This window comes from Puntigrus tetrazona, chromosome 11, assembly GCF_018831695.1.
Source record: "Puntigrus tetrazona isolate hp1 chromosome 11, ASM1883169v1, whole genome shotgun sequence".
NCBI classification, from domain to species: domain Eukaryota; kingdom Metazoa; phylum Chordata; class Actinopteri; order Cypriniformes; family Cyprinidae; genus Puntigrus; species Puntigrus tetrazona.
Window position 1 is genome coordinate 9023217 of NC_056709.1, and position 27867 is coordinate 9051083.

Below are 27867 nucleotides of genomic sequence, written 5' to 3' on the forward strand. Positions count from 1 at the left end.
GTCCCCCCTCTTCACCCTCTCATGCCCCCTGTCGACCCCTCACCCCGGTCCCTCTGTCTCCTCACTAACTGGTTCTTCAGTCGCTGCATTCTTGAAGTGGCCGTGCATTCAGACAAGTCCCTCGGCCCTGATGGATGGCCTGTCGTAGTAATCTGGACAGGATAGTCTATTCTGGTTTTTCACGCAGTGTCCCATCTTCTGGTTTTATCACAGTTGGTCTCATTGAGCTGTCATTTGTCAAGTCTAGAGTTCCCAGCACACAGACCTTGGCCTTTTTAGGTTAGCTGGTTTTTCACACGACAATGCGCAGTTTAGGATAAGCATAAGTCGTATAAATGCTTAGATTTCCTTAGAATATATGCGAGTGTTTTGATTAACTGATTGAATTTGATGTATTGTTGATATGTTGGAAACAACGTACGTGTAGTTTACATCTGCAGCTAATTTGCGGATCCAATGCAAATAAATTCTGCAGTCAATCCAATCAAATAATACAAATCTTATCAGTACAGTACAGGTCAGTGTTGATTTCATATGACAATATTTGTACAACACCATAGAAACCTGCTCATGCAGAGGATGTTTGCATCATGTATCTTTTGTTTAGATTGACTGACATTTTGTATAATGCAAAGGATTAATAAACGCTCTCTTTTATCCGATGATTTCGAGCAGCGCTACGGATGGGAAGTTGCCCGAGGGAAGCTCTCGTTCTTGTTAGTTATAGACATTCCTTTCTACTTTTTTTCCCTTGAAACATTGCTAATAAATTTTCCCGATATAATTATTCACAACCGCACCTAAAGTGGCAGTTAATTTATTGAACTTCCTTTAAGGTGAAGAAGGGGGAAAGTGTTTGTGTTTGCCAAAGCATACTTTTGTGGAGCGTTGCATCCGGATCAGGCAAGAAATAATTGCATCTGTTATTTGCAGTTGTCATGGAATGTGCTTTGTCCTTAAATCAATAAATGCTGAAAGAGGAATGCAGTTTCCTTTAGAGTCTCTGACAAACATCGGGGAACACCCTGCATTCTGACCTAGTCGTTTCAGCATTGAACCCTTTGTTATTACTCAGCTTTTCAGATCAGAATTTGTAGTGGCTTTAATAGCCGTTAAAATTGGTTGCATAAGAAGTGCGTTTTTTTTTTCTTCCCTAAACGGATATGAAGGTATATTGACAACATAAAGCTGATACCAAGTGCTTGTAATTACTTTATATTACATTATACATTTACATTACATTATGGATTCACACAACGACGGTATATTAATTCATAATTTACAGATTCACCCAAATATAGCAATCTAAAAGTAAATACATGAAGCAGCCTGACTAATACGTGCAATCCAGATTATACCTTTTGTCATTTGTAATCAAGAATGGACTACAATATGTCATTTTTTTTTATCTTTCATGACTTACAGCATTGATAATAATGAAAAGCATCAGTAAAAACAAACGCTTTAATCCCATAATGTGAGAAATGCTGTTGTTGTAAGGAGGTCTAGGGATTAGCTCCAGCAGTAAATGTTTATGGCCCTGCAGCTTGGCCAGTGCTGTTGACTTCTGTGTTCTTTTTGGGATGCTGTGGTGGCCAGCTCTCTGTATTGGCTCTGGTCAATGGAAACCTCTGCCAAAACATACTCTATTACAACAGAGGAATTTTTAATAGACTTACCCAGCACTCATTTTCAACAGCTCTCTATATTAGTATAAAACTAATATTGTGTGACTAAAGAAAAACTTGGTTGTTCATATTTCTTCTGTAGACCCATAGCGGTTTATTCCCAAAGTCCCAAATTAATTTGTGGCGGTTTAGTTTGAGATATGCACACGGGGCATCCCTTGGGGGTCTCTGTACTCAACCCTCCTATCCTTTCCACCTATTGCTGTTTGAAATCTGATTTCTCATCTTCGCTTTTTGTTCATGTTTCATATATGCAATCTTAAACTTGTAGTTATTTTTTGTTCTCTTTTCGTTTTGATCCCAAGGGACCTTAAATGCAACAATATTGTTGACTAGCTGAAATGAGGTCTAACATATTTTGTGTTGACTCTTTGTTAGGGTACAAGACTCTTCTAATAAAGTATTGAGCAATTATTGACTTTTATATTGTATGCAATTATGAAAATTATCAATTATTATCATAAAAAATATTGGTTTATTTGTTATTAAATGTTCTATTAATATTTGTCCTTTTTTTCTTTTGACTTTCTTTTTATTTAACATCTTTTATCCATTGATTTTGTTTATAGTATATAATATAATAAATATAATGTATATATAATGTTTTTTTATTTTCAGAAAGCTCTGAATATATTTTTTCTTTTAACAGTTTATCTTTCTTCTGCATCCTTCTGCATCCTTTAGCTATTATTATATTATATTATTATACATTATATACTTTACAATAAATTGAATTTGCTAACATTAGTTAATAAAGAGTGTAATAAATTTAGTGTTCATTGTTTGTTCATGTTAATTAATACTTTAATATTATAATATCAGGTTTTTTTTTTGTTCTAGGATGTTAAGGGTTTTAGCTCAGAATTCTTTTTTTTCAGCATTTTCTCTTATTTTCTTCCTCTTCACCGCTCACTTCATCGGTCCCACAACCCTTTTCTCTGCTGTGTGTGTGAGTGTTGCCACAAATCTGAGCCAGCCATCATCCCTCTAATCCACTCAGAGGTCACATGACACTACAACAGCATGCGCAAAAGGGCCAGTACACCTCCGGTGTCCTCGTTGATGAAGACAATACGAAGATAGGGAAGCCTGTCCAAAATCAACACTCGTCCCTTGAGTCATTGTCAACATATGGGGCCTGGGCTGGGCTCAGATATGCCTCCACAGGTGAAAACAGAGAGCAGATGTGGACGGCTTGGCAAGGCGCTCAATAGGGGTATTGTGCTGATGTGAATATGATATCATTACCGTACGGATTAAGTGGAACGGAACACTGCGCTAAATGAAACTTGGCAACCGCACACGCGTGTGAGCTTTATTAATAGCTAATACACACTGCTGATATATGTGTCTATCATCGAGTTTTTCTACTAACGTGGTGTAGGTGCAATGCGGATTATGATAGGTTTTTAAAGAATCCAGGTTTCACTCAATAGGAAGCAATTCTGGGGTGAAAGTTGTCAGGTTGATGTGATTAGATATCTTAACTTGCGACTTTGAATATCTGACGTGTTGATCGCTAGAGCACTTCTTTTGTAATTAGTTGTAATTAATGTGACCTAGTCAGTGATACATCATACATACATATATATACAAATATATATATATATATATATATATATATATATATATATATATATATATATATATATATATATATATATATATATATATATATATAGGTTTAGGGTTATGGGTTATCGCCAGCACTTTAAAAGGATTTAGTGATAGTTGATTTTGGAGTGCTTTTTGAGAAAACAAAACTATTTTGTTAAACAATGCTATTTTTTCATTGAAATAAAGCTGGAATAAAAGAAAATATAAATAATAACTGACAATGAGTTTGAATTGAAGCACTACTTTTACTAAAACTAAAAAATAAATTGTATTTGTCTTTTAAGGCATTTGATGTTCTACGCATCATTTATGCTGCAGTTAATCACATTTTTAGTAACCATTGTGACCTCGTTCCCCTTGACTATGGTAAAAGCTTTTCTCTACTTTTTCACTCATCCCAGGTGGGCAAAATGCTGCACTCTCACCCATCTAAAGTACACAGTCCTCTAGCTATGTGCAGATGAGAGCACATCCCACTTTTCTATAACTAGAAGAGATAATACCGACTTCCTGAGCTGACGGTAGAGAAATATCATCACCCTACCTCACAAAACTGACAAAAAATGAGGGATCATCACCTTTATACCTGTCATCAGTGTATGCTAAGTGCAATTTTGACACATCAAGTTTTTTTTTTTTCTTTCCGTCTCACTGACTTCACTGAGTGCGGCCCATCTGCATTTGCAAGAGATAGCAAAAGAAAAAAATATATGTATAAGCTCAAAAGTGTTAGTTGTTTTCAAATGGGGAAAAAATCTTCAGTTGGGAAGTTGATTAGCAAAACTGGAACACCTCCATACCCACCACGAAATGGATTTTGATATCTTATACGGGGTGTATTAAAGTTAGATCTCTAAAGTAGGTCTTTGAAGAATACTGGTGTCATATTCCTGCTTCAGCAGTGAATAAGTGTTTCAGCATCATTGTGAGCACGTCATTTACACTGACAGAGAAAGGGAAATCTGATCAGCTCTGTTGTTCTGTACTGTGTGGTGGGGCTATATTTCTTTTTTTTTTCCGCAGTAACACAGACTTTTAAAACTTTTAAGTGATGTTATATGCTTCACAAGATAGTTCACCCAAAAATAAAAAATCTATAAAGACTTACCTTCATGTTGATCCCAACCTGTAAGACCTTTGTTCATCTTCAGAACACAAATGAAGATGTAATATTGGTAATAAATACAAATTTCATAATGCATTCACTTACCTGACTGATATTCTTGGTGCCATAGATGTATTATTTTGCATTTGGGAGCCGTGTGTCCAGTAAATGCGGCGTGTTTTCAGTACGGCAGACACCTGACTCTGTTCCCTGCTGGCTTTGAGACAGACCTCATTAAGTCCTCTTGTGTCTGTCTGCGGCTCTGCTGTGCGCCGACTGGCACGGTGCCCTGTCTCTGCCAAGGTTAACTGTCACCACAGGCTTTGACATGTCTCCCTCTAGCAGGGCTAACGTTGCCCAGGGGAGTGGTAAATGTGTTTGCACCTTGCCCGCTGGGCAGACTGGCAGAGCCGCGGTGTCCCAGCAGAATACTGGCATGAGCACCTGTTTCTGCTGTGGATGGGCACTATCCCTGCATTCCATTCTTACGGCGACGGACACGCCGCCTTTGTGATATTATAGCAAATGAGCATTTTTTTTCCTCTAGCGCTTCTTGCTGGCTCAAGTCAAAAAGAGCCCGTTTATGAGTCTGTGCGAATTTGGCTCGAGTCCCTCCTTCAGCGGGATATTCATTTTAAATGCGATTGCCAAAAAAAAGGTAAAGGCACGTTCGCCGCATGATTTGAAACATCATTCAAGTTTAATACTTTTTTAACATTTGAACTAATGATAAGCGCTTTCGCTACTTTGCTTAAGACTTTATAGCAAATTTATAGCGATTTGCTGTCTTAATGAGTAATTGATGTGATGGCAGAGGTTGATATTTAATCAGCAAAGAATTTGCTGCTTTGTTGAGAAACGTCTGGCATTACCACACACCATTTATATAGTGACCGCTGGTCACCTGATCGATTGTGTGGACAGTCTAATACCTCGACTGACCATCTGCCGCTAAAACCTAATGATGCAGAACTGCAATTACAACACCGGAGTTCCCAGCTCAGGATTTGCTCAATATAAACAAAAAAGCCTTGAACATTCGCGAGTTGGCGCTCTTCTTCGGTTTGAACGCCGGTGTTGGAAGTCTGCTGGCTCTATTTTGGGAACCGTCCTGCTGTTACAAGATCAAGGTCCAGGAAAGATGTCATATCAGAGGCAGCTGTCGAGAACTTGTATCTCTATGTTAGTGTCTGTCGCTTATAGCTCCTTACCTCACGGACGCCGGGTTATGAAAATATCAGGTCTGTTTATGCCTGCCCATATGGTGGACGAAGAGGCTAAATCAAGCATCCGTGTAGAAGTTGCCTTTTTGAGCTTGTTGGAAACCTACTTTTTTATGCGGCACATATTCCGATTTAGTTATTAAAAACTGCTAAATCTCATAACGTTGGCAAAAAGATTCTCGCTGTTTAAACCGAGGCTTTGAACAAATTTGATTCGATTCACAAACACTGAACAAGTGCAATTGTTCTTTCTTTCTTTTCAGAAAATGTAAAAATATTTAATTAAATAGCAAACAAAAAACACACCAATAATATAATAAATAGTAATAAATAATTATTTTACTAATAATGATATTAACTTCCAATAATAAATTCATTATTAAACATTATTGCTATTATAGGAGAGAGGGAGGTGTTTCTGTGGTGGAGCAGCCTTCTGTCTGCACTGTGATAATGGTGTTAGAACAGCAGTTATTCTCAGCTGTCCCACACTCCCTTGAATTAGCGGTTCTCCAAAATAAGCTCTACTGGGTCTCATGAAGACGAAAGGTGAAAGGACGATGTGGAACCTCATGAAGTTCAGCGGCTCGCAAACGATCTTCATAGAGTTTGACGTTAGCGTTTACTAAGCTAACGGTTTTAAACAAAACCGCACGCCACGTAGCACTCGGGTTTCTCTTAAATGGCTTAAAAAGACTCAGTCTGGGATGTTTCTCCTAATTGTTTTGAAAAGTAATTGAGGATTTGTTCAAATACACATAGACAATATAATGAATGTGAATATCATATTTGTCTTGACTTGGAATAATAGTTTTAGACATACCTTGAGATATCCATTTTCCCTCCTATAATATCATCGGTGGATAATGATAATATGCATCCTTTATTAATTGCACCCTTTATTAATTTTTCCATTATCTTCTATTTAGTTTATTCAGTAAAATGATCTAGATACCTTTAAATCGATTATACTTAAAGTCTAAAAAGATCTTCAATGCATTTTCACCCACTGCCTTTCTTGGATCAGCTACGGAGATACAGAGACAGAGGAATATTTTATGAATGGTTTTGCCACCATGATGTCCAGCGTGCTTTATAGTCCCACAAAACCCTCCTGGCCTCGTCTGCGGTCAGCAGCAAACAGCCACACGTTCTCCCATCACTGCTAGCCGTAAATTACCCAGAGGTCAACACCAGTGTCCCAGCGCTGCCTACGCTCACAGCTCCAGCCTGGCTTTCCGTTGAGGCCGTCACGGATAGACGAAGAAGTCCACCGAGGCCTGTTTGAGACGCAGGCAACGGGAAGCTCAGGCAACAATAGACCCAGAGCTGTGGAGCTCTCAGCGGGGTTGTGTGAAACCAGAGCCGAGCAGAAGCGAGAGTAAGTGCCCTCCTGGGGGCCGAGGGGGGTATTTATAATGTTAAGTAGTGCAGTTGCTCGCCCTTTGCCGTTTGTGTGGGATGTGGAATGTGTGATGTGTGTCATTAGAGGGATCTCGTGAACATGAGACCGGGGTTTATGTGTAGATTAATCAAAGTCTTTAGTGCATTTTTGCACAGGCCTTTACAGCGACATGATCGGTTACTGTAACGCATTACATATCTCATGGCGTGCTCCTTTGACTTTATTTAGCCGTTGTAAAACAGTTTGCATCGAGCAGCTTAGTAAATCTAGTTAAGTAGTTTCAGACAATAGAGATTTTGCACGGACAGTTTGAGCTCCAGTTGGAAAGGAGCCAGCGGGAACGACGCAGACAAACATGATGAGAAGTTTTACACAGCTCCGTGCCTCTCACAGTAACAATGATAACAAGAACTGTTCATTTATTATTTATTTATTTGTTTATTTTTCTTATTCCTAATTAATTTAATTTAATTAATTCAAAGTGATTTAAAAGTAATTTACAACTATAAGTTGTTCTGTAGCACTGAATAATGTGCATAATTTATATACATACATACGCACAAATGTAAAATTAATTTAATAAAGTAATTCCACACACACACACACACACACACACACACACACACACACACACACACACACATATATATATATATATATATATATATATATATATATATATATATATATAATATAATATAAAATATATACATAATACATTATTCTTGCATAAAAATAATTAATTAGATTTCCAGAAAAACTGAATTTGTGTGAAAAAAAGTAAAGAAAGAAAGTAAGAAACTATTTTACAGGATCTTAAAAATGTGATTTTTGTTTAACATATGATTAAATTGTGGTTAAACTCTTTCAGGATTTAACTTTATTTCATTTCAGTTTAATTGAGCCATGAAAGATTTAAATAAAAATAAAAAAATAAAATAAAATGTGACTTGGGAAAAAAAGATTTCATATAGGGCCCTATATATAATACTACGTGCACTTAGTCTAAGAACATCTTAGCAGCACCCCAAAAATATTTCTAATTGAATTAATTTAATTTATTTTTATTCAGGGAATCATTTTAACTAATTTGCTTTTGACCATTTTCCCACTGAAATATTAAAACTTTTAAAATGTAACTACATTTTACATTTATTACATTTAGCATTTATCCACTTATTTATTGATTTAATTGTCCCTTGGAAAATATACCCATCACCTTTGATATTTCCTTCCACCCACATAATCTGCCAAAACAGGATGTGATGTAGCTAGGTGCGTGTAAGATGATTTAGTAAATGTCTCTTCATATACAAGTACGATGATGTAATGAAGTAGAGACGCAAGAAAGCAGTCACGGTTAATAATGAAGTTCTCTGAACCCCGGACACAGGACATACCGTATTCATTGCAGTCTGTGTTTGTATGAGACAGATCAGATCCCTTTAATACCAAAGATGAGTTTATTTCCAGCCTCAGACATCCCTGTGTTTTGAGTCACATACCGGCCCGCGTTGATTTACAGTGTAAAGATACAGATACAGAAGAGAAGGTATCAGGTAATTAGTTTTGCAGTGAGTAGTGTTACAGTTTAGCGTCTGTGTGTGAGTTACTCTTTGTTTGTGGTCTCATGCTCTACTGCAGCTGCCCGTTCATAAATCAAACTCAGTAACACGATCGGCTTTTCCTCATTGATGTTCATATCCTGAGCGTGTCAGTGACTGATTCTTTCTGTCTTTCGTTCTCTCTCTTTATGCATTGGGCAAATTCAATGCAAATTCATGTTCTCACCACATCGCATTCATGTTCACGTGTCTAAAAATCTCCAGGCATTTTGAAAGCCCACCCGCATTATGTGTATGCTAGTATGCTATTTATGCAAGCACCAAATGCAAGCATTCTGTAGAGAACGATCACGATTAATTAGCATCGGAGGTTTGAACAAACCTTAACTCTACTTATCAAACTGCAGCACCTAAATTTTTCACGTAATCATACATCAAATGGTTTCTTATGAAAGATAGATGTGTTGTAAACGATCTTATAAAGTCGTCAAAGCATTGGGTGTATTACTGAGTAATTAATTATTGGTATTTAATTGATTTTCCTTTGAAAAAGTCAAGTAAGGGTTTACCTATAATTGTATTGTAATTTAATTACCGCTACTTTTGATGCAATTCCTGTATTCATTAAGCATTTTAACACACTTTTTTTAAGAAAATATATTGTCATATATTATAAACTAATACTTATTAGTTCATAATATATCATATACTGTACTAATACTTAGTGTCTTCACAACAACCTGTCAAAAAAAAAATTAAAACACTGTGACAGAAATATATTACGTAATGTATTAATTGCACTACTACTACAGTTATTATTTTTAAAATCTTTTAATAAAATAAATGTAATTTAATTAAAAAAAAAAAAAATATATATATATATATATATATATATATATACATACATATATATATATATATATATATATATATATATATATATATATATATATATATATATATATAAAATATTTTTTTTTTTCTATAAAATCTAATGTGATTAATTGAAAAAATATTTCATATAGATTTTATATAAATAATAGATTTTCTTCAAAAATGATTTTTAAAAAAACAAAATGGTTAGTTTTAGGCTGTTTTTCACAATTGAACATTGTGTAAACTGTACGTGTGTGTGTGTGTGTAAGAGAGAGCAAATAATAAAGCTCTGTGTCTTCCTGCTGTTTGTTCAGTGTTTCTTACAGTCTCCGCAGGTCAAGTGCAGTAGAACTTTGGTCATTCGTGAATCACCTCAAGAGTTCAGGTTTCATGACTTGTGTACAACTGCTCTCCCTCTTTCACAAGGATTCCACTTCCAGTCTTACTCTAAGACCACAAACCTACATCTGTGTAGTATTTGATATGACTTGACAATCTTCAAATTGGTGTTTTTAAAGTAAAGACTTTAAAGGCCTTTTTCCTTCAAGAGTACTGCAATTTTCCTTTATTAAGACTTGGGAAAAGCAAAAGTATCACATATCTCCTTTTCTGAACAATTTGTGCCAGACATGAGTCAAATGAGCTTGTAAAGAGATCCCATGGTTGTGCTGACACATACACAGAAAAATGTGAGAGAGGCGGTAAATTTGAGCGCTACTGTAAATATACTGTCCTCTATGACAGTACAGCTCACATATAATATCAGAGATGTCTGGAAATATGCCGTAAAAACAAAATGCTCCATATTCTGATTTGTTATAGATTTTATCTCCAAACTCGTCAGTTAGCTTCCAGCGCTCACAGGTTTTGGCCGTTGAGGTCAGCGGTAAGTTGTTCCATGTGTCCTTCTGACAGTAATCTAAAAGTCTTCTGTCATACTACAGACCTCCTGCAAAATTCTCCAGATTTCAGTGTATTTGTCTCCACCTATTTAGAGCTCTTTTTGTTGAAAGCAGTCATTGTTCTCAGACAAAGTATTTGCATCAAGTATACTGACTATATAATACTGTACAAAAGCTTAGTGCTAGGAAGTTTTGAAAGGTTTTTCTCACCAAAGCTGCCTTTTTTTTCCAAACACAAATACAGTAAAATACTGTAATATTGCGAAATATTATTACAATTTAAAAAAAAAATTTTTTTTTGTTTTAATTGTCTTAAAAAGTGTCATTTATTCTGTTGCAAAGAGTTGAGCATCTTCATACTTTCAGTGGGTTTCAGGATTAGTTTATAAATTATAAGTTTAAAAGAGCAGCATTTGTTTGAAATAGAAATCTTTTTTTTTAACAAAGTAGAAGTCTGTACTGTTTCTATTTGATCGGTTTAATGCATGCATACTCATAGAAACCAATGAAATAAATAGACAGTAAATAGACAGATTACAGTATATCCATGGCCAAGACTTTAATTTTGCAATCAAATCTTGTGGTACTGCTGTTATTTATTGTATAAAAAAATAAATTACTTTGTTTACAGAATATCGACTGATTGAGTAAAAAGTTCATAGTCTAAATTTGTCATATCTAAAGTGAATGATAATTCACGTTGCTAAAATAGTAAATTACCGCACTGTTTATTATAGAATGAGATTGTACCAAAAAAAAAATCACACAGTTTTTGTAATTCTCAAATGCATTTCCTTGTAAATAAATTATAAAAAAACAATTAATCATGATTAATCAGATCAAAAGGTTTTGGTTTACATAGTATGTGTGCATGTACTGTTTATTATGTATATCTAAATACACACCCATGCATGTACATATTTAAGAAAAATGTTACTGTCACAGTTGCGCTTTCGAGAGACTGAGGAGACGAGGCTCAAAATAAACTTAAATGGATTTAATCTCAAGAATGACAAAATAAAGATATAAAGGCAGGCAGGTAGAACAGGCAGGCAGGATAAACACGGGTGTAGACATCGGGTAGGGACCTTGACGCTCGGACAAACAGAACTCAAAACACAGGACTTAAATACACGAGGTAATTGACAACACTGTCGAGACACGGCTGCAGACAATCATACAATTAACATGGAGGAAAGGCAGGGCACAGGGAACACATGGCACGAGACGAAAACAATAACAAAGTCCGGGGAACGTGACATTACCCCCCCCTCCCGGAAGGTGCGTCCTCGCACCTAAAGGGTAACAAACAAACACAAACAAAAACCAAGATGACTAGGATTTGGGGATACCGGGTCTTGGGAGGAGGTTCTGGTGGAGGACGGATCGCCAGGATGGGGCAGGCAGAAGGCAGAAGGGTCCAAGGAGGTGTAGATGGAGGGAGGAGCCAGGGAGGAGACAGGAGGAGTCCGGAGCAGGAGGAGATCCAGAGCCCAGCTATGGTGGTCCACGGTGGGGCCGACGGAGGGAGGAGCCAGGAAGGAGACAGGAGGAGTCCGGAGCAGGAGGAGATCCAGAGCCCAGCTATGGTGGTCCAAGGTGGAGCCGACGGAGGGAGGAGCCATGGAGGAGGAGCAGCCATCGACTCCATGGGGCCGACCGACGGCGGCGGAGCAGGTGGTGGAGAGACTGAGGCAGAGGCGGAGAGCCAAGAGCCAGGGTGGCGTCGAGGCGCTGGAGGGTCAAGGCGGCGCCGCAGGCTTCGCGACCGACACGAGAGACGGGGGACGGGAAGGACGCGGCGGAGCCAGAGCGACTGAGGACTGAGGTGAAGCCGAGAGGAAGGAGGAGCCTGACAGAGCCGGTGGGATGGAGGGACGAGGCGGCGGAGGAGAGGAATCCCGAGGCGACGGATGGTCGACGACAGACCAAGGCGGAGCCGGAGGGACGATGGAGCCTGGTGGAGCTGGTGGACTGACGGACCACGGTGTAGAGGAGGGAGCTAGGAGCCCAGGGGGAGGCGGGTCACGAGCCGAGGAGGAGTCTGGGTCTCGGAGGCAGGACGGCGAGGCGAGGATCCTTCACCTCGGCGGCGATGGAGACCGGCAGACCCGTGGCGAGCTCCGGATGGTGAGCTGAGGATGAGCGCAGGGGCTGCTGGGATCCATCGACGTGGTGTGGCAAGGGTGGAGGGTGGGAAAACTTGAGGCGGCACTGGAGGAAGCGCACAGGGCGCGGGCACAGGAACGGGACGGAGCGCGCGGGCGCGGGCACAGGAACGGGACGGAGCGCACGGGCGCGGGCACAGGAACGGGACGGAGCGCACGGGCGCGGGCACAGGAGCGGGACGGAGCGCACGGGCGCGGGCACAGGAACGGACGGAGGCGCGCACGTGGCGCGGGCACTGGAGGGAGCGACGCGGCGCGGGCACTGGAGAGGGCGCCACGTGGCGCGGGCACTGGAGGGAGCGCACGTGGCGCGGGCACTGGAGGGAGCGCCACGTGGCGCGGGCACTGGAGGAGCGACGTGGCGCGGGCACAGGAACGGGACGGCTGGGCGGAACCAGCGGGCTAACGGGACGGCTGGGCGGAACCAGCGGGCTTACTGGGTAGCTGAACGGGAACAGGAACTCAGGATACAGGGAGGTGCCCAGTCTAAGTCCAAGTCCAAGTCTACATCATCCAGCTCCTTTGCAGATCCAGCAGCCCCAGGTGGATGATCAGCTCATCCTCAGCCGATGTGTAGTGGCGGAGCTCCACTCCGCGCTCTCCTCGCAGTCGGCTGTCTCCACCGCGGGAGCTCCGTTGCTGGCTCGCGCGCACCTGGTCTGACGTATCACGGCTCGGGTCCTGTTACGCCCACGGCTCTGTCGCTCTCTGTGACGATGGGTCCGTGGTCACGCTCGACTCCGCCCCCGTGTCAGCAGTGGGCTCAGGCTGGGGCTCGACCATGCGGTGAAGGGATGAGTTGGGCTCTGGATCTGGAGTGGGGCTGGTGTCGTTGTCCTCAGGCGCAACCATCATTGTTGATTTGCACGACACCAGCACCCACTCGACGTATGCGGCGAGGCTCTCTCGAGGACCGCTCCCGGACAGCTGCGCTTGGCTGGAGGTGTTAAGTCCACGGAAATAGAGTTCGAGCAGAGAGCAGTCCGGGTAGCGGGAGTCGTTGGCCAGTTCGAGGAACAGTTCGGTGTAGTCCTCGAGAGAGCAATCCCCCTGCTCCAGCAGGCGGATGAGGAAGTTTGGGTCTTTAAACTGGGCAAACATGGCAAACAAAAACAAAAAAAAAATAAGGGGGAAAATACGCCGCTATTTACTTCTTTATGTGGTCCGAGCGTTCTGTCACAGTTGCGCTTTCGAGAGACTGAGGAGACGAGGCTCAAAATAAACTTAAATGGATTTAATCTCAAGAATGACAAAATAAAGATATAAAGGCAGGCAGGTAGAACAGGCAGGCAGGATAAACACGGGTGTAGACATCGGGTAGGGACCTTGACGCTCGGACAAACAGAACTCAAAACACAGGACTTAAATACACGAGGTAATTGACAACACTGACGAGACACGGCTGCAGACAATCATACAATTAACATGGAGGAAAGGCAGGGCACAGGGAACACATGGCACGAGACGAAAACAATAACAAAGTCCGGGGAACGTGACAGTTACATTTATATACAGTATATTATTATTTATAAATTATACGAATATAAATATATCCGTAAATATATATATGTATGTGTGTGTGTATTTATATATATATATATATATATATATATATATATATATATATATATATATATATATATACATAATAAATAATCACAGTATACACAGATATATAACGAAAATAACTTTTATTTCGGATGCACGATTAATCGTTTGACAGCACTAATATTTAATTGTAATACTCTAAAGGTGGTTCATTCACATGTTCATGGCTGATTTTAAAAACCCAAATGTTCCAGGAACATGTCAGAAAAATGTCGCTGTGGGACATCCTTAGACAAAGAAGAGAGAACGACAGAAAAAAGGAGAGAATTGTAATTCCAGGGTTGGCAGGAGCAGCTGCATCCCGAAGGTGCCGTGAAATTATCTAGTTACCTCACCGTGGCTCGTACACAAAGGGACTTATGTCATAGTAAAATACTGTAGCGAGCCGTTTAAGTCTTTACAGCTTGTTGGAGAAGTAAGGCCATTATCAGTTTTTTGGGTGGTGTCGCCACACAATTCACAGAGGTCATCTATCACTGTGAGCTTCCTCTCAGGGGTCATGTGCTCAACCAGACGTACTGTATATGAAAGATGTTTGGTGTGTGAAGGTCACTAAGAGATCATCTCGTGTTGCTGTTATTGTATCGTAGTTGTTTACTGAAAAAGGTGGACTGAAGTTTGCTCTTTAAAGTAGGGTTCTTTGAACTTTTCTGGCCAAAATCCATTAAGTGGACAGTATTAATTTAAAATAAATAAATTTTTTTTGCACTTTTCGGCAGTTTAATGCGTATTTACTAAATAAAAGTTATAATTTATTTCCAAAATATAGTCTTAACGTCCTCCAATGCTTACACTAGATTACCTAGAAACCAATGCAATAATGAAATTATTTTTCAGAAATTTTCCGTTTTTCACAATTTACTGCAAATTTGACTGCATAATTTATTCTGATATGAAACAGACACGTTTTACAATCCAATCAGTTCCCGTTGAATAAAATCAAGTCTTTTTCTTGTTGAATATCCTTTTTCATGTATTGGGGATGCCAATTCATCCTGACTTGAGTCAAAAGAAGTCTGGAGAAGAAGGCTAGATTTATTAAAAGGGGGGAAAATAGCGTTTCTGCGAATGATTTTCTGACAATACGCAAATGAAATACCACAGACACAACGTCTCATTTCCATAATGACCAGCGCAATCTACCAAGAACATGCTTTTTTCGGGTGTTAAGTAATGGTGCGTAGTAACAATACCAGTAATATGGCATTATTAATTTACATTGCGTGATTTATTTGAATACCGTCCTTCCATTAATTTTGCATCTGAAAGGGAAACTCTTACAAATGCATGTTCAATAAAGTCAGGCACATTAAAAAAAACTGTCTACGCCTTTTCAGCGCTGATTCTTCACTGTGCGTTTTTAGTCATTTTTAAAAGTAACGGCAAAAGACAGTTAGTAAATCTGTCTCTAAATCCCAAGAACTATCATTCTATTCTTTTCACAAGTGATTTTTTAAATAACATATTTAATCCTAATGATGTCTCCTCCCAAAAAATCATAACTCCACAAGGCATGTGTTATATGTCAAGCGCCACAGACGTGTTTAACTTAAACTTTCCCAGAGTGCTCAGTGACGGGTTTCTGTGGTTATGTCTGACACGCCCTGCTTCACATGTGGGTTCCAGATGAAGCAGCGCAAGACTGGTGTGGCCCGGCACGTGTGTGTACTCAAGGGTGAATACCTCAAAACACCTTTCCTTGAGCCTCCGTGTATACCGCAGCTGGGAATTGCTGAAAGAAGATCCTCAACAACAAATACCCCTCATTAAATGCTCTGAGCATTCCTTCACGCTGACCGAGGTCAATAGATAGAGCCAGGGCTTTTGATGACTTTTGAAACTGAGTCTGCAGGACACTTTCTTTCCAAGTATTTGAGGATGTTCATCTGCCAGTAATCTTAAGCAATAATTTCTCCACTCTCTCTTTCTTATTCCTTCACTACTTCTGCCAAATGAAGCAACGTCATTTTCTGAATTAAGACTTGCGTTTGGCGCCAGAAGCCTCGCGTCATTGTTTTCCACGTTCTCTTGTCTTGCTTGGTTCGGAGTAGTGCCTTGAATGAGCAGGCTGGCTGTGGTTGAGCTTGTGGTCATGTCCCTCTGAACGGCAGCTGTGGGGCAGTTCCTTCAGTTTGACTTTAGATGGAAATATACAGGCTTTGTTCCAGCGAACAAATGCCAAACACCGGTGGCAAAGTTATGCTGTTTTATAAGATTACCCTCATCTTGACCAGAAGCAGCATTTCCGCAATGCACAGATTCTGTGTTAAATATTCCGAATGCTAAAGCTTTAGGTAATTTCAAATGTATTCAGTGCACAAAAATCGGATTTGGTTTGAACAAGGCCTACGTTAAAGAATCCGAATGATAAAAACATGTTATTCTGAATGCACGTTTAGAATGTTCAGCATTTAAAATCTTCTGCATATATACTTTTTTGAATCTTTAACATACCGTCGTGAGCATTTAGAATCATTAACAGAGAATCTTTGGATTCAGAATCTTTAAAATCAATTTAGTCAGGAGGTTGCATATGAGTATAGCTGAAGAGGCGGTGCACTAGGCTTTACAACACAGCCATGTCTCAGTGACATAAGTGAAGATGCTTCACTGTGGAATAAAGATTTAAAGAAAGTAAAAGGAAGAGCTTCTGAGCTTATACAGTTTTTGAAATTTTGACAGTCGCTTTATTTTGGGCAACCAGACAGCTAACCTCTCAAACTCTCCACATCACACCGGACCAAGTGTTTTGATCTTATTACCCAAGATCCTCATTCTGTAGAAAAGTCGGATGTGTCTTGCAGCATGAATGCACTTCAGGGTTTTCGACTCTTAAGAACACACCTCTGATCTCTTACACAGCCCTCAGGGAATCTCGCCTTTCAGATTTTCTTTCTGTCCTGCTATCAAAAAGAGAAATAAAAATAAAGAAAAATCACAGGCAAACTACAGAGAGAGGAGATCTATGGATGGTACAGCCTTTCATCATGGGCGCATGCAAGCACGTGTCATGCATTTGAAGAAAGCAGAGGTTGTTGATTTCTGTCTTGCTGGGAGTTCGTTTCAGGGTTTGGCCTTCGAAGGCAGAGGAAGCAGTGGGAGAAAGACTAGACTGTGATGCCGGAGGGATTCTCAGAGTGGCTCTTGGTGCGGACTGTAGCTGATCTAGGAAGAGTCAGGGGCTTTGGATGAAATGAGCATCTGAAGGCTTCTGCGGGTGCACAAGACTAATTAAAGGAAGATACGGTGCATGCTTTCTATATACTGCCAAAGATTCCATTCTGTTATAATGAACATTCTTTTATTATAAAGGTTATTATATAAAGCATATTCTGAAAGCTAGAACTAGAACTAGATTCTCTATGTTAAACATTCAAAAGGTTCTAGAACTAGATATTCTAAATGTTCTAAATGTTCCAAAGAAATGTAGATACTAATGCTAAAGATTCTAAAGATTACGCATACTTTATTTTAAATGTGAAGGTTTAAAAAGATTCTAATTCTATTGATTCTAAAGATTATGAATGCTATTCTAAATGTAAAGGTAAAAAAATCTACTTATTAAATTATATTATAGATGCTATACATTTGAAATATGTAACATCCAAACAATGCCAAAAGTGTAAAGATTCTAATACCGAAGGTTCCAAAATGGTGAATGTTAAAGATTTGCTAATGCTAAAAAAAATGTCCTAAAAAAAAAGGATGTTAAATATCAAGATAATTATAATGCTAAATATTTGAAATATGCATGTATGCTTTGGATTGCAAATGCTAAAGATTAGAAATGTCTACATACAAAATATTTAAAAGAGTAATACTAAACATTCTAAATGTTAAGATTAAAGATGCTTGGCAATTCTAAAGTTGATACATTTGTAAAGATTTTAAATGTTAACGACTGGACTGAGACAGGCATCAGAAGTGATGGGCATTTATTTGTGAGATGAGAGCAGGTGGGCAGAGTGATGCTCTCTTTATCAGTCTTCATCAGATGATCAGCTTGTTTTCTGCTTGACTGAGTGACTAGTGTCCTGTGGGAAGAGCAGAAATGAAGCTGGGCTAATTGTCACAGTTTCTATCTCTCATTCCCCATTTTTGTGTAGAATTTTCCAACAATCAGTTTGTTCTTTATTCTCGTGAGGTGTATTTGCTTGTATGTATTTAATCGTGTCTTTATCTTTTTTTTTTTACGTTTTGCAAGGAGAGTGCATGCACAAACTTTTCTTCCAGAGCGGGATTTTAAGTATCAGTTTATACAGCTTAAAAGCTGAGACTACTATGCAATTAATACCATGAAATAAAGTAATATTGAATTAACAGTCTCAGTGGGTTGGTTTTTTTCCCATGGGTCAAATGATTCCCTTAACCAGACCCACCTGTCTCAACACCTGGTCAACCCATCCCCTTGACCCCCTAACAAATACCTGCATCCTATCTTTCCTCTAAGCGTCCAATGAGAGAACAGTAGACAGAGAACAAGAGCTACAAAAGAAGAAGAAATAGGAGGACAGGGAGTGAAGGGGGGGAATGAGGGAGGAAAAGAGAGCGTCTTTGTATAAAAGTTGACAGAAAATCCTTGGTCTCCCATGATAAAAATCAACCAAATCTAGCTCTTGTTACAGGAAGCAGATACCAACTGAAGAGTAGAGTTACTGAACAAAAAAAGGAAATCACAAATTATTTAAATGAGAGCAATACTTAAGGTTCTTGTGTTGAATAGTTAGGCTTGAAACAAGGTATGCACAAATTGCATCATTGCTGCAATACTTTAGCTTTACTTCAGTTACTGAAAACATCTTTTAGTGTGAATTAGAATTTTAGTTAAAGGGATCATTCATGCAAAAATTAACATTCTATCATTAATTACTCCCTCATGGTCATTCCAAATCTGCAGGACCTTTTTTCATCATTGGAACACAAATTATGATATTTTTTGTTGAAACCTGAGAGCTTTCTGACCCTGCATAGACAGCAGTGTAACTGACAAGTTCAAGACCCAGGGCCCAGTAATAATCCATGTGAAATCAGTCATTCAACTTTCATTTTATGAAGCTACAATCACATAGACTAGTTTAAGGATGGCCTCATGTCAGTTGTGTACTTGTGGGAAAGCTCTCTGATTCAATCAAAAATAACTTAATTTATAGCGTAAAGTGTTTCATTCTTGCTGTTACTGCAAGGGCCATTATCACAGAATTTAGCATAAGTGTATATATGTCATTTTTCCCCCCTCTGATTTATCACTTTTATTCAGTACACATCAGAGTTTTCTTAACCTTGACAGTCCATTTGTACAAATGATCTCCTTTCACCTTTAGGTTCCCAAATCACCATGATGAGAGAGACAGAAAAAAAAGAAGAACAGAATGTGAAGATAGAGCATGAGTGAAAGGATGATGATGGATCAATGCCATTCTATGTCAACGCTCTTGGTCTCAAACGAGCCCTGTTCCCTGTCAGGCTGCATAGGGAGTTAACGTAGGAGGCATGAAAGGCCAAGAGAGATCAGCAGACAGGAAATAAGCAAGGGAAAGGGGCACAACCCTTTCGGGGACCTCCACCCTTTTACCTCTGACATTCTCCAAGCAGGTTTGGTTTAAAGATCGCTTAACCTGCCGAAAAAAGTCCCAGTTATGGCCGCTGACAAAGCAACAATCGTTGGAAATGATGTCGAGTGATGTGGTTTAGCACAGAGAGCTGGCGTCTGTCATTGAGAAGTTTTCCTGACGCTTGACACTGAAAATTCCCAGTGTACCGCGCTATTGACTGATTTCCCACATTCACAGAGTCAACATTGACAGAACCAAGATTGCTGTAGGATATACAGGCTGCAGGAATGAGAAATATACATACATAATCAAGCAAATCAGCCTTCAGGTATAAGTAAACAACTCGTGGTACAGGAGAGTTTAGTTGAGGCAAGTTAAACAAATCATCTTTGAACCTACTGCTCTTCGTCTACAGCATCTGGACCTTCTGAGTTGCTGTGTTTCAGCTTTGAGTAGTTTTACAAAAGGCAAATTTTTAACTATATAATTAATGAAGCAAAACAACATGGCACCGATTTGTTTAACTCGTTAAAAAAGTGAGTTACAAACGACATACTGTATTTGCTGAAACAGTAAGTCGAGTAATTAGAAGTCTATTAAATTGTATTTGAGGCTGGCAAGAGTCAGCTTTGTCTGAAGTGATTTGTTGTTGTAGTATCACTAATGGTCTTCAATTAGAGTCAATATAGATTGTAGTTAGGTTTTTTGTGTGTGAAACTGGGAATTAAAACATATGTAATAGGTTAAAGAAAGACGACAATCAACTGGAGGCATGTAACATGATTCGGTTTTCTGAGAACATTTGCCATGCTTGTGTGGTTTTTATAGAAGAAGGGCACAGTATAAGTCCCAGCTAGCTATAAAGCTAAAGTTTGTGTTGGCCGACAGCTGAGTATATGCATTTCCTCAGTTCTCTCACAAAGGGCATATACGATACACACCAGTGCATGCTAACAATGACTTTTATACATTCCACGGCTAATAAACAATTGTCTTGTCAGTTCCATTTGTGTGATATTTATATCCGTGTGACAGTACAACAGTCAATGCAATAAATGCAAGAATTTCTTAGTAAGATAATGTGCATTTAATTATAAAATGTTTTAATTTAGTTTATTTTATATGTATATTCTATTCCGTTTTGCATTTATGTGTGAGTAAGAATGCTTATTTTACATTTTTTCGTTGATTGCTTTTATAGAGTGGGCAGAGTATCGCATTTTCAAACTCTAGTGTTTTATCTTTGCAGCCCTAATGAAATCAATGCATTTGCAGTGTTCTCTGACGCAGCATAAACTCTGGTGCCCTAATAATCCATCTGAGCTTAGACAAAGCTATATATCACCATTAATAAGTTTAATAAACCAGCAACTTAACGCTTTCCCGTCTCCTAATTAAGACTAAATGTTTCCACCCTTACCTGGGCCATTATTTATCACGAGAAGTTGACCACCGCCTGTAAAAGCACGGCAGTCAGGACAGTGACAAGAGGGCACACTTCTTAAAGTAACTTTGGTAACTTTGTGTGTAGGTTGGGGAGCACATAATTTATGATATACGTTGCGGCATGGCGCCCCATCTTTCTTCAGAGCTGGCCTCCTCTCAAGCTTGGCTGTTTTATATGCTGGGGAGGGGGGCACGGGGCCAGGCGCTCTTCAGCGTGGGAAAGAAAAGTGGTCGTCAGGCCGCGGTGGGGTTTTTAACGGTGCATTGTTGAGGAGAGCATGAGGTGGCGAGCACTGGGGCCCAGGAGGCCCCTTCTCATTTGTAACCTGAGTTGATTTGGTCATTAAAGTGGGCCCAGTCTAAACCTGGCTTAGTTATAGTATCTCTCAAACTTGTTAGGGCCCTGTGATTTCCCCAAATTTGTAAAACGTAGATAAAATCCTTTAATGCAGTAATGAAAAAGTGGAATTTACTGTATAATGTGGAATGTCGCAGAATTTGGGAGTGTACAATACATTTTGAATGTGCAACATATCATTAATATACAATTAATCATACTGCAATATAGAATCGTGTTTGTGAATATTAAATTGCGAAAAGACTAATATTTGTATATGAAGTCTGTGTGTTCTGTATATCTCTATGTGAAGGAATGGGATGGTCAGTGGTTTAAAATTTAATTAAAATGCAATAATAAATGAAAGTATAGGAAAATTGGGAAAAAGCTAAACTTCATAATGTCCTATTTTTTAATAAATAGTTTTTACAGTGTTTAAGTTGAACAATTTCAATAAATTCATTATGCTATCTATGTACTTGCCTATAATTAAACCATTAATTATAATGTAAGTTACAACATAGCCTAGTTTTGGCGTAAATGGGCACTGAGTTACTACTTGCGCACTGCTAAATATTGTTCCATTACATCATTATACTTAGTTGAAGTGTAACTCTACGTATAAACTAAATATTTACAAAAGCGTCTGGTCAGGAGTAATGGTTATAAAACAGCAGACTGAGTGAAATGCTTTTTTTACCTGACATACTTCAAAATCAGGATGTGCCCGCATTCTCCACAACAGACTAGATGCGTACGTATAAGTTTCCAACACCACATCTACATGTCAGATTGATCCATGTTTATTTCAATTACAGTTTCTTAATGTTATTTAGATATAAAATAGCTTACATATACACCAATGTTATTAATTTATTGTTTTTAATGGAACATTGTATGTACCATTAGCATATGCGAGGCAAAGGATAAGGGATAAATTAAAATTAATAGCATTTAAACAGTTTTTTTTTTTTTTTTTAAGTTTTTTACTAGATGATTTAGGGTAAACGTCATATTATGTGGCTAAGGATTACTTTAAGGAAAGCTTATGAACTACTAGCTACTTACTGCCTTACGAACAACTGGTGTAACCGAAGTAAGTACAAGTTTAGTTACAAACTAGTTAGTAGTCACTAAGCCTCTAGTGTGGACTCAATCTAATTTAAGAAAGAACTTACAAACGGTTGGTGCAACCCTACCCTGGTGTGACCTTGTGGTGGCAGTCCAAGAAATTAGCTTAGGCTTATGGTGGTTTAAACAGATAATGGCTAGTTTGGGACTAGTTCAGTCCCTCAATGCTAAATACTCTGTAAGGATAATACGTTTTTGCAAACTTTCCCTTGTAAAACAAATACTGTGGCATTACCATGCTTCAGTTCACATGTACATGTTACTCCAGTAATGTGTGACCTATTCATTTCCAGAAAACTATAGTTTTACCATTCCTTCGCAAACCACTTTAAACTGGTTTAAGCTAGTTAGCATTGATGAAAAAGCCTAAAATGGAAACAATTGTACAATAGCCGGGCCTGGTCAGTCTCTAGTAGAACAGAATTCAGAAAGTCATGCACTATTTCATTCGGTTAATGTCAACTGGGTTTAAGCTCACACAAAGACGAACAATTAGCTTGATAGCTTGAGTATGATAAATGCTGCCCCGCATTGTCTTACAAGTTCATCGCTATGGAAACCATCAATAATTACAGCTGTCCAGGGAAAAACGAAGCCTTAATTAAGCTGATGATTGAAAACAAGAGACTATCTCTCCATTCCATTACAAAGCTCTTCACCTCGAGTTAACCAAATATTTTGTTAGCAATCATGTGGGTTCTGTAATTTTTCAATGGTGGGGAGAAGGGGATTATGTATCCTCTGACTCAATGCTACTGAAAATCTCTCTATTTTCTCCAGTCATAAGAGGCTAATTTAAAACCACAGTTTTCCTACATAATGATTTGGTTTGGCTGGAATAGACAGTTTGAAGCAGCACATGATGGGAAAAATTAATTGTTCCCATATTTCACTGGTTCTTCTTCTGATACTTTAACATGTCATTCTGAGCTTGTATGAAGCGTTTCTTTGTACAATGTTGTCCTTAGCATGACGGTTTCTCTCCGTGAGATTAGAAAAGTCGCTGTAACGCTAAATAAGTTCTCAAAGCGTTTGGGAGTGGATCTGTTAAGACTTCCATGAAATTCCATCAGCAATGATGAATACTTATTTTCCAGACTCTATTCTTGTTGTCAGTGTTTTTCTTTTTTCTTAGATGTGCCTTTTTTAAGCCATGTTGGCTAAAAATGTACACGTGCTAATTTTCCAGTCTGTCGCAAGTATGCTAAAAGTTCATACTTCACTAATGATGGGAAAGTAAATTTAATATTTGCCAGAAACATGGAAAAGCTGATCACAAAGTGAAAAACACCATTGTGTCATGATTAAAGTAGGCATAACACATACAAAACACAAAGTTATTACAAGGATTTGCATGTCATGTACAAGTGATATATGTAAGTTAGTCGTTTCTATGTTGACTTTTCAGAATTGCTCAACCACAGAAACACACACACACACACACACACACATTGATAGCAGAGGTGTAGACTGAAGCAGGAACAGTTGCAGTCTCAGGATCATCAGCTGTGACTGTACAGCTGTGTTTGATGTGTGGCCCTGGAAAGAAACACACGCATACACACCTGCTTACATGCCAATGGCGGTTTCTTATGAGAGACCACCTCGTTTTTGCATTGTTCTGTATCTAATACATGTGTTTAAGAAGTGATTTAGAAGGCCAGACTTCACAGTACGGCAGCAGGTGGTTTCGGTTGTTTAGGCCAGAGAACATATTTCTCATCCTTCCACCAAGTATGATTACAACCACAAAATCTATTAAGACGGTGTTTCCTCTGTGATGCTGGAACAGACTGCAGCATTAAGCAGCGGTCATACTAGACTTTGAGCGTGCAAAATTTCTTTGGATGTGCAATTTTTTGTCATTATTTACTCTCCCTCATGTCGTTCCAAACCCATAAGACCTTTGTCCAGGAACACAAATTGAGGTATACTTTCTGGCCCTGCATAGACAGCAAAGCAACTGACACATTCAAGGCCCAGAAACATAGTAAGAACCATTAATCATTACAATAGATGCTAAAATTAAATAGTCATGTGACATCAGTGGTTCAGCTGTAATGTTATAAAGCTACAAAAACAGTTTTTGTGCACAAAGAAAAATAAATATTCATCAATTTCTTTTCTTCCGGTACTTTCCTAAAAACGTATTTGTACAATTACCGTTGATCCACTGATGTCACATGGACTATTTTAACCATGTCCTTGCTACCTTTCTGAGCCTTGACCATGGTAGTTCTCTTGCTGTCTATAGAGGGTCAGAAAGATCTCGAATTTGTAAGACCTAATGTGATTAATCTCCATGAAGAAGTCATATAAGTATTGGTATTGGTTGTAGTCCATTTTATCTATTATCTTTAATTCCCTTTGGCAGTATCTTAGGCTTAAGTTGTTGATGTTGATTTTCTTATGCTTATAATTTAAAGTGAGTGTTATATATTTATAATGTAATTACGATCATGATGAAGGCAGAACCTGATTTTGCGTGTTCCTGGATCAACATCTTTGTCGGATTTAGGCTTACAATCTGTGTTTGGTGCTTGTATTTCGATGTCATTCATGTATTATATCCTATATTTTAGGCATTACTCATGGGCAAAATTACATTTTTCGATACAAAACAAAAACTGTAGACCCAGGAACACATAGAACTTGTCAACGGACGTGCCATGATGAAGCTGGGTCTTCAGCAGCATTACTATTATCACTTCTTCTTCAACATCAGCTTCTTCATCATCACACTCTTAGTTATGTTCGCTGACTTCTTTTTCATCGTCTTCATCTTCTGAGACGTTGCCTTCATTGTTGTCATTTGTCTTCATCTTCGTCATCACCTTCATCTTCTTTTTTGATATGACACGGCCTTATAATACTATACTTTAATGTAACATTTATGTTTCCACCACTTATTCATCATGTATATTTAATTGGCCACAGTCAATCCAGTGTTTGATCCGTCTTTGATACTGACTTTGATATGAGATCTTGTGTATTGAATGATAATGAATTTGTCCATCATTATCACAGACCTTCAGCAATGTTTCTTATCAGTGCTGGATGTCATTCTGAAATTTCTCACTAATTAAGTCCAACGGAGGGTTTGATCCGCTTTGAGAGTGCTTGTATCCTCCTGCGGCTCATTGATCATAGTTGTGTTTGTATAATATATTCACTTTGTTCTAGTCAGTAACAGCGCCTACAGATTCAGTACAGAGGAGCTATTGATCACAGACAACACAGGAGCTAATGAACTTGGTCTAATGACACGAGGGAGATCCAGCAAAGCTATAGAGCAGAAAACACACGGATGATTGCGCATCTCTGTGACCTTGTGTTACTGGGCTAATAGGCTGATGGTGGGTCAATATATCCATTTGGAATTACAGAGCTGCCTGAATGGAGAAATGGATTTGGATAATATGTATCTAGCAGAATAATGGCAGAGCAATGTACAACGAATGGCCAAACATATTTGGAAACCTCTTTTAATTATGTGGTTCAGCTAGACCCCTTAAATCCAGTCAAGACCTTGATAAGTCTACACAAAGCTACAACTGAACACCTTTGGGATAAATTGAATTGAAATTGAAAAGGCATTTTTATACAGTTATATATATATATATAGATCAGCAAATCTGCATATTGAAAGGATTAGTGCAATTATACGTCAGGTTCACTTTAAATATATTGCATTTAAAGACCAATATTATTAAAAAAAATCTTCATTAGTACTGGCATTAAAAACAAATTTCAGGTTTTATAATAAAGTGACCATTGTGCACAAGTGCTCCAAATGAAGTTTAATTATACATTTTATATCAGTAAGTCTCGAGCGATATATATTAGTAAATGTGTTAATAAATTTGTTAATGGATAACTATACTTGGTATGAAATACATTTATTTTAAACATTATTTTTTAAGGGTAATTACAATTCAAAAGCACATAGCTTTTCAGGGAGTCGTTTCCCATGTTTCAGCGCAGTCACATGCAAGGTATAATTTCAGCATGGATGCTGCTTTAAGTGCTGATCATGTAGACTGTAGATGGCATGGCAGCTCAACAGAATTTGGAGCAGAGCCATAGAGAAGCGAGAGAGTTTAAACACCTTTATTATCTCACCGATGTCCTTGTTAACATAATGCTGTTGATGGTTGACAGTCGAAGAATATGAAGGTTGTATGCGATCCACGGGTAGTCATTAATGCAGAGACTTGTGCATCAGCAGGCACTGTGGACATGAGGTGACTGACCCTTTTCAGCCAAAGCGTCATGTTTCTGGGCACACATGCCAGCATTTATTTAGCATCACGCAACAAGTTGTAGTGCAACTCTATCCTGTTACAGACAGAACGCCGCTTATCCAACACACAGACACAGATACAGACGCTCACAAACTCTATCCAGTCCAGCCTAGTGACATGAGCGCGGTTATTTTCTGTTGACCTCTCACTCTATTTCTGTCATTCTCTCTCTTTCTTTTGCATTCTGGGTGTTCTCTGATTCCTCTATTACAGTGTCAAAATGCTGCAGCTCGTGATTCTGGGGCGATGACGGGCCGGGGTCAGATGCGTGAACCAGAAAGGAGATCCTATACCACGTTCCCAGCGTGGCATTCTGGGAATGACTTGAATATAAGCAAGCCGACGAGGATCCACCCTTATCCATGTCCTCGTGGGCATCCCACCACTGCAGGACGCTTATGCCAGACACCCATTCGGAATCACCACTCGCCCAACATTTACCTACTGTGGCTATATCTAAATTAGTATGTACCAGCAAATGTTTGCATGATATAATTTAAAAAAAAGTCTGAAAATCCACTCTTATCTTTAAATAAAAATATTTGGATTAACTAGATGTGTTAATTTTGGAAATCTAATACGTTTAAATATAAATAAGTAAATAAATATAATTTTTTTATTATTTCACAGCCATATGAAAATTTGACAGGTGCTTATTAAATCGTTTTAAGTTTTTTTGAGACAATAACAGTAGCTTCAGCTCTGATTCAGTTCTTTTTGGTGTGTAACAACCACTTAGTGCCATCCAATCTACTGTCATTGAGTACAATCAGGCAATTGGACGATTTAATTTGCGTACAATCTTAACCCTACATTTTACTTGTTGGATATTAATTTTAACCTGTTAATGTAATAAATGTAACAGTTAAAAATGGATTGTACGTGGCAAATAACATTTTCTTAAAACAGAAAACTATTACTTGTTTATCCATTGATGCAT

General features: G+C 38.7%; 1 long non-coding RNA gene across 1 annotated transcript in view; it reads left to right on the forward strand.

Annotated features, from left to right (window-relative positions):
- LOC122354434 overlaps nucleotides 1–27640 on the forward strand; it is a 38096-nt gene extending 10456 nt beyond the window's left edge. The window contains exon 3 of the long non-coding RNA XR_006252107.1: nucleotides 27141–27640. This is a non-coding gene — a long non-coding RNA (uncharacterized LOC122354434). The remainder of the gene's footprint in view (nucleotides 1–27140) is intronic.
- The last annotated feature ends 227 nt before the right edge of the window (nucleotides 27641–27867 follow it).